This window comes from Oncorhynchus tshawytscha, linkage group LG05, assembly GCF_018296145.1.
Source record: "Oncorhynchus tshawytscha isolate Ot180627B linkage group LG05, Otsh_v2.0, whole genome shotgun sequence".
NCBI lineage: Eukaryota > Metazoa > Chordata > Actinopteri > Salmoniformes > Salmonidae > Oncorhynchus > Oncorhynchus tshawytscha.
Genome location: NC_056433.1, coordinates 25,966,005 through 25,982,587, shown reverse-complemented (window position 1 = coordinate 25,982,587; position 16,583 = coordinate 25,966,005). Strand labels below are relative to the sequence as shown.

General features: G+C 41.4%; 1 pseudogene; it reads right to left on the bottom strand.

The window, feature by feature from the left end:
- The window catches only part of LOC112251499, a 28,536-nt pseudogene extending 13,301 nt beyond the window's left edge, over positions 1-15,235 (bottom strand).
- Positions 15,236-16,583: the final 1,348 nt, after the last annotated feature.

Sequence of the window (16,583 nt, the reverse complement as noted above, 5' to 3'; positions counted from 1 at the left end):
TGATGCTTGAAATTAAAACAGGGGATGTGTTAAGGAAAATGACAATAATGATGAAGGGAGAAGAGAGAGTGAGATTATAAGGCCATTTCAAAGTCTAATGGGATGGGGTAAGACCACATTGATTACTCTCTCTACCTCTTTGGGCTCCTGTTTGACCGCAGGGGCGCTGCCTTTGGCCTTTGACTCTGTCACTGGCAGACAGAAGAGCTCCTCAATACTGGAGTAGTCAGGCTCCAGAGAATCTGACTGTACCGATGTCCACATGGAGTGACTGTCTGGAGCAAAAGAACAAAATGGTGTACAGTATTTGAATTATGACTTATACACTACACTCTTGAGTTGAAATGTATCCAATTTGCACTTGTCAGGGTCAACTGTATTTGTTGGTTTAATTCAATGGTGACACAATCTGACAGGTCCCTTACCAGTCACCACTCTGGATGGCAGTTTCTGCCAGTTGAGCTTCTTCATGCGTAGTGTGGGGCAGCGGCCCGCCTTGGGTGGAGGGGCATAGTAGGATCGGCCCAGCGTCTGCACACTCTGGGCCATAATCATGTCACCGCCACCAGGGGAGGTGGGGGGCCCATACCAGGCAGTGGTGGTGGGGGTGGGGGACCCATCCCAGGCAGGGGTGGTGGTGGTGGGGGACCCATCCCAGGCAGGGGTGGTGGTGGTGGTGGTGGTGGTGGACCCATCCCAGGCAGGGGTGGTGGTGGTGGGGGACCCATCCCAGGTAGGGGTGGTGGTGGGGGACCCATTGTGCCAGGTAGGGGTGGTGGTGGGGGGGACCCATGCCAGGCAGGGGTGGGGGAGGCGGTGGACTCCCATACCCCATCCCTGGTAGATGAGGTTGGGTAGGAGGGAGACCGGGGAGAGGCGGGGGAGGGGGAAGGGACAGCATCCCAGAGAAGCCAAGAAGTGGTGGGGGTGGAGGTTGGGGTGGGGGTGTGCCGAAAGCTGCCATGCCTTGTAATGGTGGTGGTGGAGGAGGAGAAGGAGGGGGGGGTGCAGTGGCAACAGGGGAGGTAGATCCTTTAACGAGGACGACCAAATGATCGGTCAATCTTTCTCTCAGGTCTATCTGAACGCCCCTGTCTGTGGTCTTGACCTTGACCTTAGGTGGCCCTTGCTGAGCCTTGGAGGACACCAGACGTTCCATCAAGCGCTCGATGGAGTCAACTTCAGCTAAAGAACACACACACACACAGGCAATGTCAGAGTGACATAATATAAACCAGCCAAAACATGTCAGCGTACATGGGCCCCACTAAATAAATGGTGAAAATGATGTTTTTATGGACTATGAAGGTGATTGATCTCAGACTCACGTTCCTGTGCCAGCAGACTAGCACGGTCAGCCAGGGCCTCCAGGGCCAGCCACACCTCGCTGTGTTCCGGCCCCAACAACAACAGCGCGTGCAGGATGGACAGCAACTGCACCGAAGCTGGGAGCTACTCACCTGGAGCGAGGGGGGTTAGATTACTTGTATTATCTGCTGTGGGTTTTAATTACAAATAAATACACCCTTAATTGGTGCTTACTTTGGTGAAGAGTATGGCGAAGACTTCCTGGTGACTGCTCATGTCAATACCTCCGTACATGCTCTCCATCTCAGCATCATCATATGCCATGGTGTCCTCAAAGGTCTCACACTGGATGTTCAGGTCCACATCATCCGTCTCCCTGTAACACACACACAAACATACACAAATACGTATTTCCACAGGAAAAAAACAAGTAGCAGTGTGAAAGAAAATTGGTGTGCTGTGCATAACAGAGCATTTGCTTATTCCGAAAAAGTTGATATATATTTGAAATAAATAAAAATGTATTTTGCAAAAGACTCAACTTACCTCAGTTTTGGAAGTAAATCCAGTAATTGTAGCCCTGCGAGACAAAGAATAAGTCACAGTTAGACATTTTCATTCAGTTTGACATGTCCACATAGAGATCCTATTCAATTACTAGAGTGGCTATGTTACAAATCCTAAAAGTTCTACAATGGGATGAAAATGGCAGCCATGTTGGACAGGGAGAAATCCAAACCAGTCTAATTGAATTAATGGCAGTTGAGGCATAATCCTGATTTTACTTATAAAGTAAGGCATGTGATATATATCATAAATTGTGTAATAGAATTATTGTCAAACTAAAATATTGTCATATAATTATAAATACTGTTTAAACAGGTTTTATACCATTTTTTTGTATAAAAAGCATCTAAAATATATTTAAACAGAACATGTCAACATGCTATTGTGTATACAGTGTATATATAATAAATCAAAAAAATATGTTTTACTATTTTGCTGATAGGTGCAGTGAAATGTGTTGCTTTACAGGATCCGCCATAGTAGTACAGCACCACTGGAGCAAATTAGGGTTAAATACCTTGTTCAAGAGCACATCGACACGTTTTTCACCTTGTTGGGTCGGGTATTCAAACCAGCGACTTTTCGGTTACTATCACACTGCGCTAACGGCTAGGCTACCTGCCGCCCTATTATTTGATACAATATCAGTGCTTGTTGCATTTACAACTTTTCTAAGTCCTATCATCTACTGATTTCCGCCAGCGTATGGCTGTGGACTGCATTGTTTGGATATTGGCATACTGGCAATTAAACAAATTAATGGAATCATTCCTCTAAAACTGGCTGGCTATCAAACTAACAAACATACAGTGCAGATAAATTATTCAAATTCATTATTTTACGCAATAATCTTATCGCAGCACGGGCAAACCATGGTTGACCAACTCCCTGACCAAAATGGCTGACCTCTAGTACTCTAATTCTTAATTCTATGAATGGCCATCTCTATTTCCTGTATTCAAGCCATTGTTTATAACGACTGCAATATCTTCATCATTATGATAGATTTTTCAACATATGAATCACTCTACACCATGTAGGCTACTGTATATAAGCATTATTGTGGTACTTCTTGATACTAGTAATACATTTGTGCATGGTTGATCTTTAAAGGGCTACAGACACTCCTTAAGCCTCTCCGTTTCCTGGGCAACAGTATTGGAAGGTCAAGTAGACATATACATGGCAATGGAAACCTTTCTCAAGAAACAATACGTGAATCTAAAAAATAAAAAGCATTATTGGGAAGATACACAAAACTAAAATTGGAGGTAGTGAAAGCAGGGTCTCCTTGTTTCTTTTCTTCCATTCACACCCGTGCTTCTCTATGTATGTGACTGTTGAAAAATCATGATGAAGAGGTAGTGATACCGATGAACTCTTTGCGTAGTTTGTCCCTCTTCCTCAGGTCCTGTACCCTGTAGATGATCACGTTGACCACACTCATGAGGATGACCATATACGGCACGTTGTCCGTCGCATGCAGCTCGTTCATGATGACGCTGAAGCGGTACTGGTGGATCTTCACACTCTGACAAAGATATATAGTTATGAAGATAACATAAGTCAGCATCCCTAATTCATGAAGAGCAGGGAGATGCCTTATCTAAAATAGGTTTTCCTTATCTTAGACGAGGTACAATACGTTTTCACAGGCCTCGTTTAATACTTTGTATGAATTCAAGGGGGTATCAATGCTGCTTCAGCTGACATTTGCTTTGAAAGTAAACCATATGAAAAGAATTATCAGAATTTGTCTTTGTGTATATTTATGCTGTTCTGTATAAAAAAAGGTGATGGCAGGGTTACACCTTACTTTATAGTGATCCAGGGCGTCCATGACCAGGTGGTGTCCCTGTGGGTTGAACATGGTGAGGGCTGCCAGCAGCTCAAACACCTGCATCTTCACCATGGTGTTGGACGTGTCCAGTGCTGCCAATCAAAAAAAGAGATCATGTTCCAACAGGCAGGCAGGCAGGCAGGCAGGCAGACAGACAGACAGACAGACAGACAGACAGACAGACAGACAGACAGACAGGCCTTTGCCAAAACTCTTGCCACCCTTCTTACGAGCCCTCTTTCTCACCTTGTGACAGGGTCCTGACGTATCCCTCATTGTCCAGTATAAAGTGCAGCCCAGCAGAGGAGTTCATCACTGCCTTCACACAGGCCACACAGGTGAGCTGGAGGATGGCATCAGCGATGCGGGCACACCCACGGCCAGACAACCTTTCCAGGGCCTCCATCAGCAGATCCAGCCCATTGAGCTCCAGGAACTGCACCATCCAGTCCTGGTCACTCCCCTCCAGACGCCTCCGCAGCCCTGAGTAGTTGACCACCGTGGGTACCTGTAGCAGTCGTATGCATAGCTCTGGATCTGCGTTCTCCAAGTTGGCCTCTAGGTGAGCATCTGGGTCCGGGGGGCTGCTGGTCAGGTGCTCCTTTAGGGCCTCCCACTTCCCTTTGGATGCCTTGGCTGCCATGGCAACCAATAAAGGTGAGCTAGAGGTAGAGAAAAATTGTGCAATGTTCGTGTTGTGACACATACGAGTGAAACAGAGACCCACAACAATTGAAACAAAATGTAAAAATAAGTCTGTAAATTATGCATTGGTTTGATTTGGAGGAACTACAAAGCATTATTGGAAAGATACACAACACTAAAATTGGAGATCGTGAAAGCAGGGTCTCCATTGTCAAAGACCTGCCTGAAGAGGAACTTCCTCTGAACTCAGGGGGGGGTAAAAGAAGAGGAACTCATCAGGAACTGCCCGAAGAGGAACTTCCTCTGAACTCAGGAAGGGTAAAAGAAAAACAAACATCCTTTTATGCTGAAACTCTGAAAATCCTACTTGTGAACTGGGAGCAACAAGTTGTGTCCATTCACATGCTTTGAACTTGGTGATAAACCCTAATTGGCTAATGGCAAACAAGCTGGGTCAACCATGAACTAAAAGTACAGCTATCATGCTCATAACCAATTTATAGTGTTCCGAAACCATATTAATAGATGTATTTTTATAAATAATGTTTTGTTGTTGCATTTAACAGCAAATAATGCTGTTATTGAGGTAATTTCCTTAGTACACTAGGTGCTATCTATAGGATAACCCATAGGATAACCCTTTGTAGAACCCTTTTTGGTACTAGGTAGGACCATTTTGGATTCCATGTAGAACCCTTTTCACAGAGTGGAGACCAAAAAGGCTTCTCCTATGGAGACAACCAAAGAACCCTTTCGGAACCCTTTTTTTCAAAGAGCCTAGGTGACGTCAGAGTTCATCATGTGGGAGAAGTCGGAGCTCAGGATGAAATGACACAAGAGTTCCACCTATCAATTAAGATTTGGATGGGCATTGAAGTGGATTGTTCAGTTGTATGTTCACATTTACGAATATATGAGATGCTATGAATGCAGCGTTAGCATCGTATAATATGCTGAAGTTGGTTGCTGTCGCTTGTAGAGGTCGACTGATTATGATTTTTAAACTCCGATGCCGATTATTGGAGGACCCAAAAAAAGATGATACCGATTAATTGGCCGATTTGTATATATATATTTGTAATAATGACAATTACAACAATACTGAATTAACACTTTTATTTTAACTTAATATAATACATCAATTAAATCAATTTAGTCTCAAATAAATAATGAAACATGTTCAATTTGGTTTAAATAATGCAAAAACACAGTGTTGGAGAAGAGAGTAAATTGCTATATGTAACATGTAAAAAAGCTAAAGTTTAAGTTCCTTGCTCAGAACATGAGAACATATGAAAGCTGGTGGTACCTTTTAACATGACTCTTCAATATTCCCAGTTAAGAAGTTTTAGGTTGTAGTTATTATAGGAATTATTTCTCACTATACCATTTGTATTTCATTGGATGTTCTTATAGGATGTTCTTATAGGCACCATAGTATTGCCATCCTAATCTCGGGAGTTGATAGGCTTGAAGTCATAAACAGCGCAATGCTTGAAGCACAGCGAAGAGCTGCTGGCAAACACAGGAAAGTGCTGTTTGAATTAATGCTTACGAGCCTGCTGCTGCCTACCACCGCTCAGTCAGAATGCTCTATCAAATATCAAATGATAGACTTAATTATAATATAATAAAAACACAGAAATAAGAGCCTTAGGTCAATAATATGGTAAAATCCAGAAACTATCATTTTTGAAAACAAAACGTTCATTCTTTCAGTGAAATACGGAACAGTTACGTATTTTATCGAACGGGTGACATCCCGAAGTCTAAATATTGCTGTTACATTGCACAACCTTCAATGTTGTCATAATTATGTAAAATTCTGGCAAATTAATTACGGTCTTTGTTAGGAAAAAATGGTCTTCACACAGTTCGCTACGAGCCAGGCGGCCCAAACTGCTGCATATACCCTGACTCTGCTTGGACAGAACACAAGAGAAGTGACACCATTTTTCCAAGTTAAAATAAATTAATGTTAGCAAGCAATATTAACTAAATATGCAGGTTTTAAAAATATACTTGTGTATTGATTTTAAGAAAGGCATTGATGTTTATGGTTAGGTACATATTGGTGCAACCTCAGTGCCTTTGTCGCGAATTCGCTTGTTAAATCATCACCCGTTTGGCAAAGTAGGCTGTGATTCGATGATAAATTAACAGGCACCGCATTGATTATATGCAATGCAGGACAAGCTAGATAACTAGTAATATCAACCATGTGTAGTTAACGAGTGATTGCTAAGATTGATTGTTTTTTATAAGATAAGTTTAATGCTAGCTAGCAACTTATCTTGGCTCCTTTCTGCACTCGCGTAACAGATGGGCAGCCTGCCACGCAGTCTCCTCGTGGAGTGCAATGTAATCGGCCATAATCGGCATCCAAAAATGCCGGTTACAGATTGTTATGAAAACTTGAAATCGGCCCTAATTAATCGGCCATCCCGATTAGTTGCTAGTTGCTGGGGTGTCTATTTTGTGAAGTGCACCAGTCCCTGCTGCAGCAAAGCACCCCCACAACATGATGCTGCCACCCTGTGCTTCACAATTGGGATGGTGTTCTTCGACTTGCAAGCTTCCCCCTTTTTCCTTCAAACACAATGATGGTCATTATAGCCAAAGAGTTCTATTTTTGTTTTATCAGACCAGAGGACATTTCTCCAAAAAGTACAATATTGTTTATGGTGGTTTTGGAGCAGTGGCTTCTTCCTTGCTGAGCGGTCTTTCAGGTTATGTTGATATAGGACTTGTTTTACTGTGGATATAGATACTTTTGTATCTGTTTCCTCCGGCATCTTCACAAGGTCCTTTGCTGTTGTTCTGGGATTGATTTGCACTTTTCGCACCAAAGTACATTCATCTCTAGGAGACAGAAAGCGTCTCCTTCCTGAGCGGTATGACGGCTGCATGGTCCCATGGTGTTTATACTTGCGTACTATTGTTTGTACAGATGAACATGGTACCTTCAGGCGTTTGGAATTGCTCCCAAGGATGAACCAGACTTGTGGATCTACAATTTTCTTCTGAGATCTTGGCTGATTTCTTTTGATTTTCCCCTAATGTCAAGTAAAGTGACACTGAGTTTGAAGGTAGGCCTTGAAATACATCCATAGGTACACCTCAAATTGACTCAAATGATGTCAATTAGCCTATCAAAAGCTTCTAAAGCCATGACATAATTTTCTGGAATTTTCAAAGCTGTTTAAAGGCACAGTCAACTTAGTGTATGTAAACTTCTGACCCACTGGAATTGTGATACAGTGAACTATAAGTGAAATAATCTGTCTGTAAACAACTGCTGGAAAAATTACTTGTGTCATGCACAAAGTAGATATCCTAACTGACTTCCCAACATTATAGTTTGTTAACAAGAAATGCGTGGACTGGTAGAAAAACAAGTTTTAATGACTCCAACCTAAGTGTATGTAAACTGTACCACTTTCAGTATAAGATCAACATTAAACGGAAATTAAAGTTGGGTGAACTATCACTTCCACTTCAGTTCTGAGTGTTGACTGTTTGGACAGAGTTCTATAGAGGGCACACTACTAGTAGGCCTATGCCCTGTCCCAGACAGCAAGCTCAAATATCAGTCACTATTGCTGTGTCTTTCACTGAGGTCATAAGATCTGACTGCAGGTCATGCAACTGGAGATGGACGGCATGTGGCAGAAATTAAGCCCCATGGGCCAGCACAAAAAGGAGGTGAAAAGTTATAATGGACGAATGTGAGAAGAGGGGCATTTACTGATAGACAAGACAGTTAATAGACGATCACCTAGCCTCCTTTGACTTTGATTGAAAAAGTTAAAGGCTTTTGTATTGTCATGTTCAATTGAAAAGCCATTCTGTAAAATTTGCTGCAACCAACAGCCATCAGCATAATATGGGATAATGCATAGTACATTTGGTGTCATACTTGCTGAATTTGCAACAGCTCTGTGAGTATACTGATTCAGTCCCATTGTTGCTTGGAGCTGCGGTTTAAAGTGTATTCAGTGCCATTGGGACATAGATTAGTGACTGACAGATTGGCACATTTACAGCCACTCAACTTTGTGAGGACAGACAGACAGGGAGTGACCTAGGCTTGGGCGGTATACCGTATTTGCCGTATACCAGGGTATTATAAAATACAGATGGTATGATTTTCAATACCGTCAAGCTTGAGTTATAAGCCACTGCTTAGAACTAACTATAAGTTAACTATCTAAAACGTGCCAAATGTCTTATCTCCAGCTCAGGGCTCCAGCTATTTATTTGGTTTGCTAACTTGCTGGCTAAGTGGCTAGCTTGCAAGATTGGTTACGGTAGAGACAATCAACCCCCTCCTGGATGAAGATCCCTGATGCCTATTTTTTATTAAATGTTTTCTTTTGGAAAGAAATAACGCCCCATATGTGCACTGCCGGTAATACCGTATACCCCGGTATGCTACAGGAACAGTATAAAGGTATGAAAATATGGATATCACCCAACCCTAGAGTGACCCAGTCAGCTATTCAGGCCTGTTAGCCAATATGATCACATCCTTCGCAGTGAATCTGATATGAGTGCTCCGTCTCTCTCTCCCCCTCACACACAAACATTTTTGTCCTGTCTGTCTCTCTCTCTTGGACACTTCCTCCCATCTATTTCTCTTTCTATGACTCTTTTTCCCTGACCCTCCCCTTTTCTCCCTCTCTCACTCACCCTTTCTTTGTTTCTCAACTTTGTTAGAGTCTTTACAAACCAGTAGTAACAAATAGGAACTTCAGGTGGTATGACATCTTAAACTGTCAATGGGTGTGTTTCATAGATTAAAGCGTCAGACTCTTACCTCAATGAGGCATTTCTCAAGTGGAGCTGCACCAATTGTGCTAATTTTAACAATTTCCACTGAAGATTTACCAAAAACATATTTACAGGAAAAACTGTGCAGATGCAAAGTTTGGTAACAGAATAAAACTTAATCTACAAGTTTTTCCAGTAAATGTTTTTCTTTTACTGTGTAAATTGTTCAAAGTAGTCATTGTGCATAGAGTTGTATGGTTTGTTAAACTTTGAAATCAATTGTTTTTGTTTGGAATACATTTTAAAGCGAAAAATCTGAGTCTCAATGAAATTCCTTTACCATTGCCCTATGGTAGATAAATCCACATTCCAGTGATTGCACAAGAATGCAAAGAATTCATGCCAGACTTATTGGTGAGGTTGGAGTATCCTCCTTCTAGCATAGGGAGAAGAAAATCAATGAAGTGCTCCTTTAAGAGACCATGGTTCTGAGAATGGGTGGGGTCCACATGAGCAGAAACCTCAATGTGCAGAATGCCCTCTGCACTACACTACGGAGACATCCTACTGAGGAAATGTGACTCACACAGTTCAGGCTAGTGAATCATATCCTCCTGCTGTAGTCTGTGTTCTGTCCACTCTCTCTCTCTATTACAGTGCCTTTAAACTCTGCATCCGTTTGCATTGATTATCCAAGCCAGGCTTGAAATATATTACTGACAGAAAAAATAATTCATGAATAAACTCAACTGTTTCCAACAGAAGCTACATTATGACATCCCGTGTGTGTCTATTTGAAGTTGTGACATCAACTTTGAGGTCAGTTTGAAGGTTTTTAATGTTGCGCTTTCCAGTGGTGCTGGAGTAGAAAGGCTAAGATTTTCCATAAACACACAATCCTGATCTGTGCTGATGGCTTTTTTCCCTATTGCTGCTCACTAATCCTCAGGCTTCCTGTCCAACCGGAATGACACCATACCTCTACCTTAGAACATGCATACGGGGCTAACAAGTAACAACCAATCCACACTCAGTGGCATTATAAGGAAAACAGTCTTGCTATGTGACTGGAATGTTCATGCTTCGTTTCCTAAACTAAGCACATGCTGACATTCAACAAGTTGTGGAATTTCGGGAGCTACAATGACATAGTCTTGAGAACACATTATCGTGGATACAGAAATCTCTGGTCTGAAAGGGTACATTATTTGAACAGGCTTCTGCTTCTATGCTGCCTGGAAGGGAAAGGCTGAAGGAAACAGACATATTTCCTGTAGCTTAAGATGGGATGCGGACAGACAGAGAGACAGAGAAAAATATACTCTTTAGGAAAGAATTATTAACTTTTGTTGTGTTGTTCTCTCAGTCACATTCCTCCCAAAGTTGACCTGGGGTCATTTATATGGATTTGCTTGTTGGGTTCAACTGAATTAAATCAATTCAGGAACTTACAGCGAGCACGGATGTGTTTGCAGTCTAAGACATACAGTACTGTGTCGGATGTGATACGCATGCAAAGTATGCAGAAACTCTGGTTATTCATTCATTCACACCCCACTGCCATTTACGCACATTCTGTCCCGTAGAATGTGTAGCATGACATTCCTGGAGTGCTGGATATACTGTACAATGGGACTTCTTGTCAACATCAACATTATCCAGACCAGCATGACCCTGGCAGAGAGAATCTTCCTGGAGTCATGTGAAATAAGGAACCAGGCCATGGGCTATGTAATGTGACCTCCTTAAATGCTTACAGAGCAACTGAGCAATCTATGCAGTTTATGATGATGGAATCACTATAAAAGACCTGAATAAAGATGTTCAGTAGCCATGGAAGTTTGAAACATAATAAACCTTGGCTCAACTCATGCAAAGGAATGGTTCTATAACAATATCATATCTGGTGCAGTCAGTGGCGGACTTACTATTACACAACTAAGGCAATTGCCTGGGGCCTCGCATCCATCAGGGGCCTCGTGAACTTGCCATTATTTAGTTTAATAATACATAATTTCTCTGTTATCTTGCCTCCTCCACTTGAGGCCTTCCTCCACTCGTGAGTTACCTCCGAGGTACGCTATTAGCAGTAAACGGAGCGGTTTCTGTTTTGTTCATAAAAATGTATTATCTGGCCCATCTCAAAATCCTTTTGTTTTCTTTGAAAATGGCTCCAGCTTTTGAACGGAAGTTATTACCGATTGATGAGACTCACTCACGGTTTGATGCAAAAAAAGTGAGATGGTTTGGGATGAGTTGGACCGCAGAGTGAAGGAAAAGCAACAAGTACTCAACACATGTGGAAACACATGTGGAAGCATTCCAGGTGAAGCTGGTTGAGAGAATGCCAAGAGTGTGCAAAGATGTCATCAAGGTAAAGAGTGGATACTTTGAAGAATCTCAAATCAAAAATGTGTTTAACACTTTTTTGGTTACTACATGATTATTTACTACATGTTATTTCATAGTTTTTATGTCTTCACTACTATTCTACAATGTGCAAAATATAAAAAATAATGAAAAGTCCTGAAATGAATAGGTGTGTCCAAACGTTTGACTGGTACTGTAGGCATTGGCCAGAATTTCTATCCACCATAGAGATGGATAGAGAAATAACCCGGTTTTGCATGGACATTGCCATTGAGCGCTTCCACCTTTTTGAAGTATTCAACTGGGTGGGACTTGGGTTAAGGAAGGATCACATGATCTCATCTAGGTCATCAGGTGGGCTCAGCCAATGAATTCTACTTGTGAGCATTCCATAATTGCAGGTGGCAGTAAATCACCAAAATTGACATTATACCTGTTCAAACAACAAACTCCAGGTGGTAGTATGTACCATTTAAGTTTGTTTACCAAGTCATAGAAGTAGTATAAGAAGAAAATTGAGTACTTCAAAATGGAGATGGCCTCAATGGTGCTGCCCGGTGCTCTCACAGACACCATAATGGGACAAAAGATGAGTTGTCTATGGTCCCTAACTTGAACATCTAAAACTAAATAGAAAACATGTAGAAATGTTAATGGACTTATCTATTTAAAAATGACTGCCCTTTTCTGGCCCAAAATTGCTTTTGATTAACAAATGGGTCCGGAACAAAACTGACACCTCAATGTGACCCTCGGAACAAAAGTATTGCCCACTGCTGTTCAATGTAGTGATACAAAGACCTTACTAGTGAAGGGCATTTCAAATCTTTTCAGTTAGCCTTTTCATTTTGGTTCATTCATCTAAAAGAGCCGGCCCCCGAAAAGCTCTTCGTTCAGTAGCCATGAATGTGTTTAATAGACATGGGCAGTGGCCTCAGACTGGCCTCAGCATAGGGCCTCCAAATCACTAAGTCCGCCCCTGGGAGCAGTAACATAATCAACAGCTGTTGACCTTCTACCTAGCTGCATGTGCACCTTAGTCAGCAGAGGATCTCCACTAGCAGTTCCTCTTCCCTATAAATCCAGGGCATCACCCTCTGGGACCCAGTCAGCAGATTGTTGGTCAGCATCACCATGCCAACACTAGTGGTGCCCGGGTCACCCGCACCCTTCTGCAATTGCTAATAACCCATCGTCAACCACCAGATTATATGTGATTAGGTAAAAATCTGAGGCCAGCACCCGGCCCTAGCCCACTAATATAGAAAATGCGCTGTAGGCTACAGTCAAAGACAGCTGAAGATTTAACCCATCTGAACAGTAGGCTACAGTTCCCTTGAATTTCCCTATTTGAAGTCCCCATCTTGTAACTGTTGAATTTGTATGGCTCTTCACAATCATCACATATAGTCCTAACATAGCTGCTATCATCCTCTTTTAGCCTACCATTTCACCAAATCTTTCCCAAACATTTACTTTTCTGTCCCTCTTTATTTTCAACTCTCCATTTCACAGCTTTTCTCTAATTAAACTGCGACATTGTCCTTTTTGCCTCTGTGGATTGACGAGTTCCCATTCCCAAAAACATGTGGCGATTGGCGTGTAGACTATTTGGCACGCCTACAGTTAGGCCCTAAAGCTTATAGGCTTACGCACTAATGCCATTTAGCCTAAAATAATTAAAGAGAAACCTATAGACTATAGATATAAATTGCACAATAATTATACATTTATGGATTTTTTAAGGTATTTTTTTCTCTTTATTCAATCCGCCCTTCATCCACACAATATTTAATGACCCTAAACCCATCTGCCCAGTGGATATAACCGCGGGAACTGCAGGGTATGAGTCAACCCGTGCCTCACTAGCCAACACAACACAAATATTATTCTGTATGAAACTGTGCTTACACATCCATTTGTCTTGAGCTTCCTAAATAGCATGGTCCCTATGGAAATAAATCATGTAGCCTTCTTAAACCTATCGAATTTCATTCTAAACTAATGGGCCATTCTGTCTTATTAACAGCAACATCAAACAAGAGCAGTTCAGTGAATGAAGTGACCTTTGTCTTCTGATCAAATCCGGTCAGTGATCTACATCATTGATTTTGAATCAAACACATACATCTAATTGGCCGCATTTGTGTGGCTGTGTTTTATTTTGTTTACAGAATGCATGGTTGTGCCGCATGCACAACTGCATACAACACATAACGCACACACCCCATCTCATCTAATCTGTAAAGCCTATGTGCCTGTAGAAACACCAGACTGTCATGGTCAGCTGTGTTTGTGAGATGGGCATGCCATGGTAGCACTGACTGCCCCCTTGTGTCCGTCCCTTTGTGTCACTCACACATGTAAACAATACATGGACATAGGAACAAATTAGTCCCTCTAGAGTTCAGTGGACATAGCCCACTTACATAATCCAGTCATTAAACAGACATACACGTCACACTATCACCTAGCCATATCTATGACTAAAAAGAAAATACGTTTTCTAATCTGAGTTCTTTGTATCTCTTCTTAGTCAAAGATATGGCTAACATTCACCAAATGTGAAGTGCAATGTCAGTTCTCTAGGAACAGACACAATCCCATACTAACATTTGTACATATATCTTGATCTTTACTACTAATTGGTAAATTAGTAGTAAAGAAATAGGCTACCTTGTGACATATTGTGCCCATTGCTATCTTCACAAGACATTGAAGGTTTGCAGTGGAACTTCACATTTGCCCCAGCCTGGTCTCTCACACCAGATGTTACATAATACATTTAAATCTAACACACTCAAATTAGTATAATTAGTATAAATTAGTATAATGTTAGGTTTGGTATGGTTACATAAGACAGAAGGATACCTAAGGTAAAAAAATGAAAGTAAGGTGGTTGGTCAGGATAGGCATATATAACGTGAACGTCTAGCAACCCAATGGTTCGTGTTTGAATCACTTCACAGACAACTTTTAGCTCATTTGCAACTTTGGAACTATTTACTACTTTTTAGCTACTTTGTGACTACTTAGCATGTTAGCTAATCCTAACCCTTAACCCGTATCCTTAACCCCTAGCCTAGTTAAAGTTAATCACTTAGCTAATGTTAGCATTAGCAACCTAGCCACCCTAACTAACTACAGCTACAACAAATTGGATTTGTAACAAATCATACGTTTTTGCAGATTCGTGACATATTGTACGAATTCCAATTCATAACATAAGAAATTGATGAAGGACATCATCAAATTAGTACCAATGGAACTTAACATACAGCATCATACTAATTAGAGTATGTATCCCGGATTTACATTTACTATGTTACGTCTACCCCTGAGTCTAGGCTGTTTGCCCAGGCTATGAACGAGCAAGACAATAGAATTCGCATCATGGTACAGTATACAACTATCTTATGTTGGACAAAAAGTTATTGTTAATGAGTGATGTGGTTCTCTCCGTACAATTGCTTAAGTTGAACAAATTACAGATGTTACCATTTTTTCCAATAAAGTCTTCATTATGAAATGTGTTACTCTTACGTTACTGAGTCCCTTAGCCTGCACGAAGGACGAATTCCACAGCAAATCGAAGGCAACACTTATATCGAAAAGTAACCGCTTTCCCACAATTCCTGCGTTCTAGTAGAAACTATGGAATATAGACTGTTGTGTCCAAACCCTGCTGCGCTGTTCTCTGCATCTCACGAACTGCGCGTGACAAAAATTGTGAGGGTAGAGAGTAACATAGCTCCGCCTCCTCACCCACACATCTGGATTTTGATGAATTCAGCGAAATGGACCAGTCTGGACCAGTCGTCCTGTTAGTTGTTCAATGGCTCAATGCTCATGTTATATCATTCATCTTCTCAAATGTTCTAGACTAGGTAATATGAAAAGGGTTGTCATACTGAGGGAAAATTGGTTTCATATTGGATATCTGTACCTAATATTGGATCTCATCAAGTTGTTTCCTACTAATTATTTGCCTACTTTAGCAATGTCATCATATTTCCATGCCAAGTTAGACGAAACAGTCACATTAGCCTGAGAGGTGCAATGCATGTCTAGGGCCTTCATCTTCCCCTGATTCAGAATGTCTCATTTTATATTATGTATTTATTTTGGATCCCTATTAGCTGCTACTCTTCCTGCCCTGTTCTGAACCAATTGCAATTTACCTACGTCCCTATTTGTGGCACCTGTTCACATGACTGAACAGTAGTCCAGGTGCGACAAAACTAGGGCCTGTAGGACCTGCCTTGCTGTTAAGAAGGCAGAGCAGTGCTTTATTATGGACAGACTGTTGTATCAATATGTCACCTCATCTGGCTCAATATCCACATTATTCATTACACGATTTAGTTGAGGTTTAGGGTTTAGTGAATGATTTGTCCCAAATACAATGTTAAACTATTTAGAATTAACTTATTCATTGCCACCCATTCTGAAACCAACTGCAACTATTTGTTAAGTGTTGCAGTCATTTCAGTCGCTGTAGTAGCTGACGTATATAGTGTTGAGTAATCCGCATACACACTGTGTAGTGGCATGTCGTTTTGTAAAGATTGAAAAAAGTAAGGGCCTAGACAGCTGCAGTTCCTGATTCTACCCGCATTGTGTTGGAGAGCCTTCCAGTAAAGAACCCCCTCTGTGCTCTGCTAGACAGGTTACTCTTTATCCACAATATAGCAGGGTGTGTAAAGCCATAACACATATGTTTTTTCCAGCAGTAGACTATGATGGATAATGTAAAAAGCTGCACTGAAGTCTAACAAATCAGCCCCCACAATCTTTTTATCATCATTTTCTCTCAGCCAATTGCTGTGTAAGTGCTGTGCTTGTTGAATGTCCTTCCCTATAAGTGTGCTGAAAGTCTGTTGTCAATTTGTTTACTGTAAAATAGCATTGTATCTGGTCAAACACCATTTTTCCCAAAAGTTTACTAAGGGTTGGTAACAGGCTGATTGGTTGGCTATTTGAGCCAGTAAAAGGGGCTTTACTATTCTTAGGCAGGGGAATTACTTTTGCTTCCCTCCAGGCCTGAGGGTAAAGACTTTCTAGTAGGCTTAAATTGAAG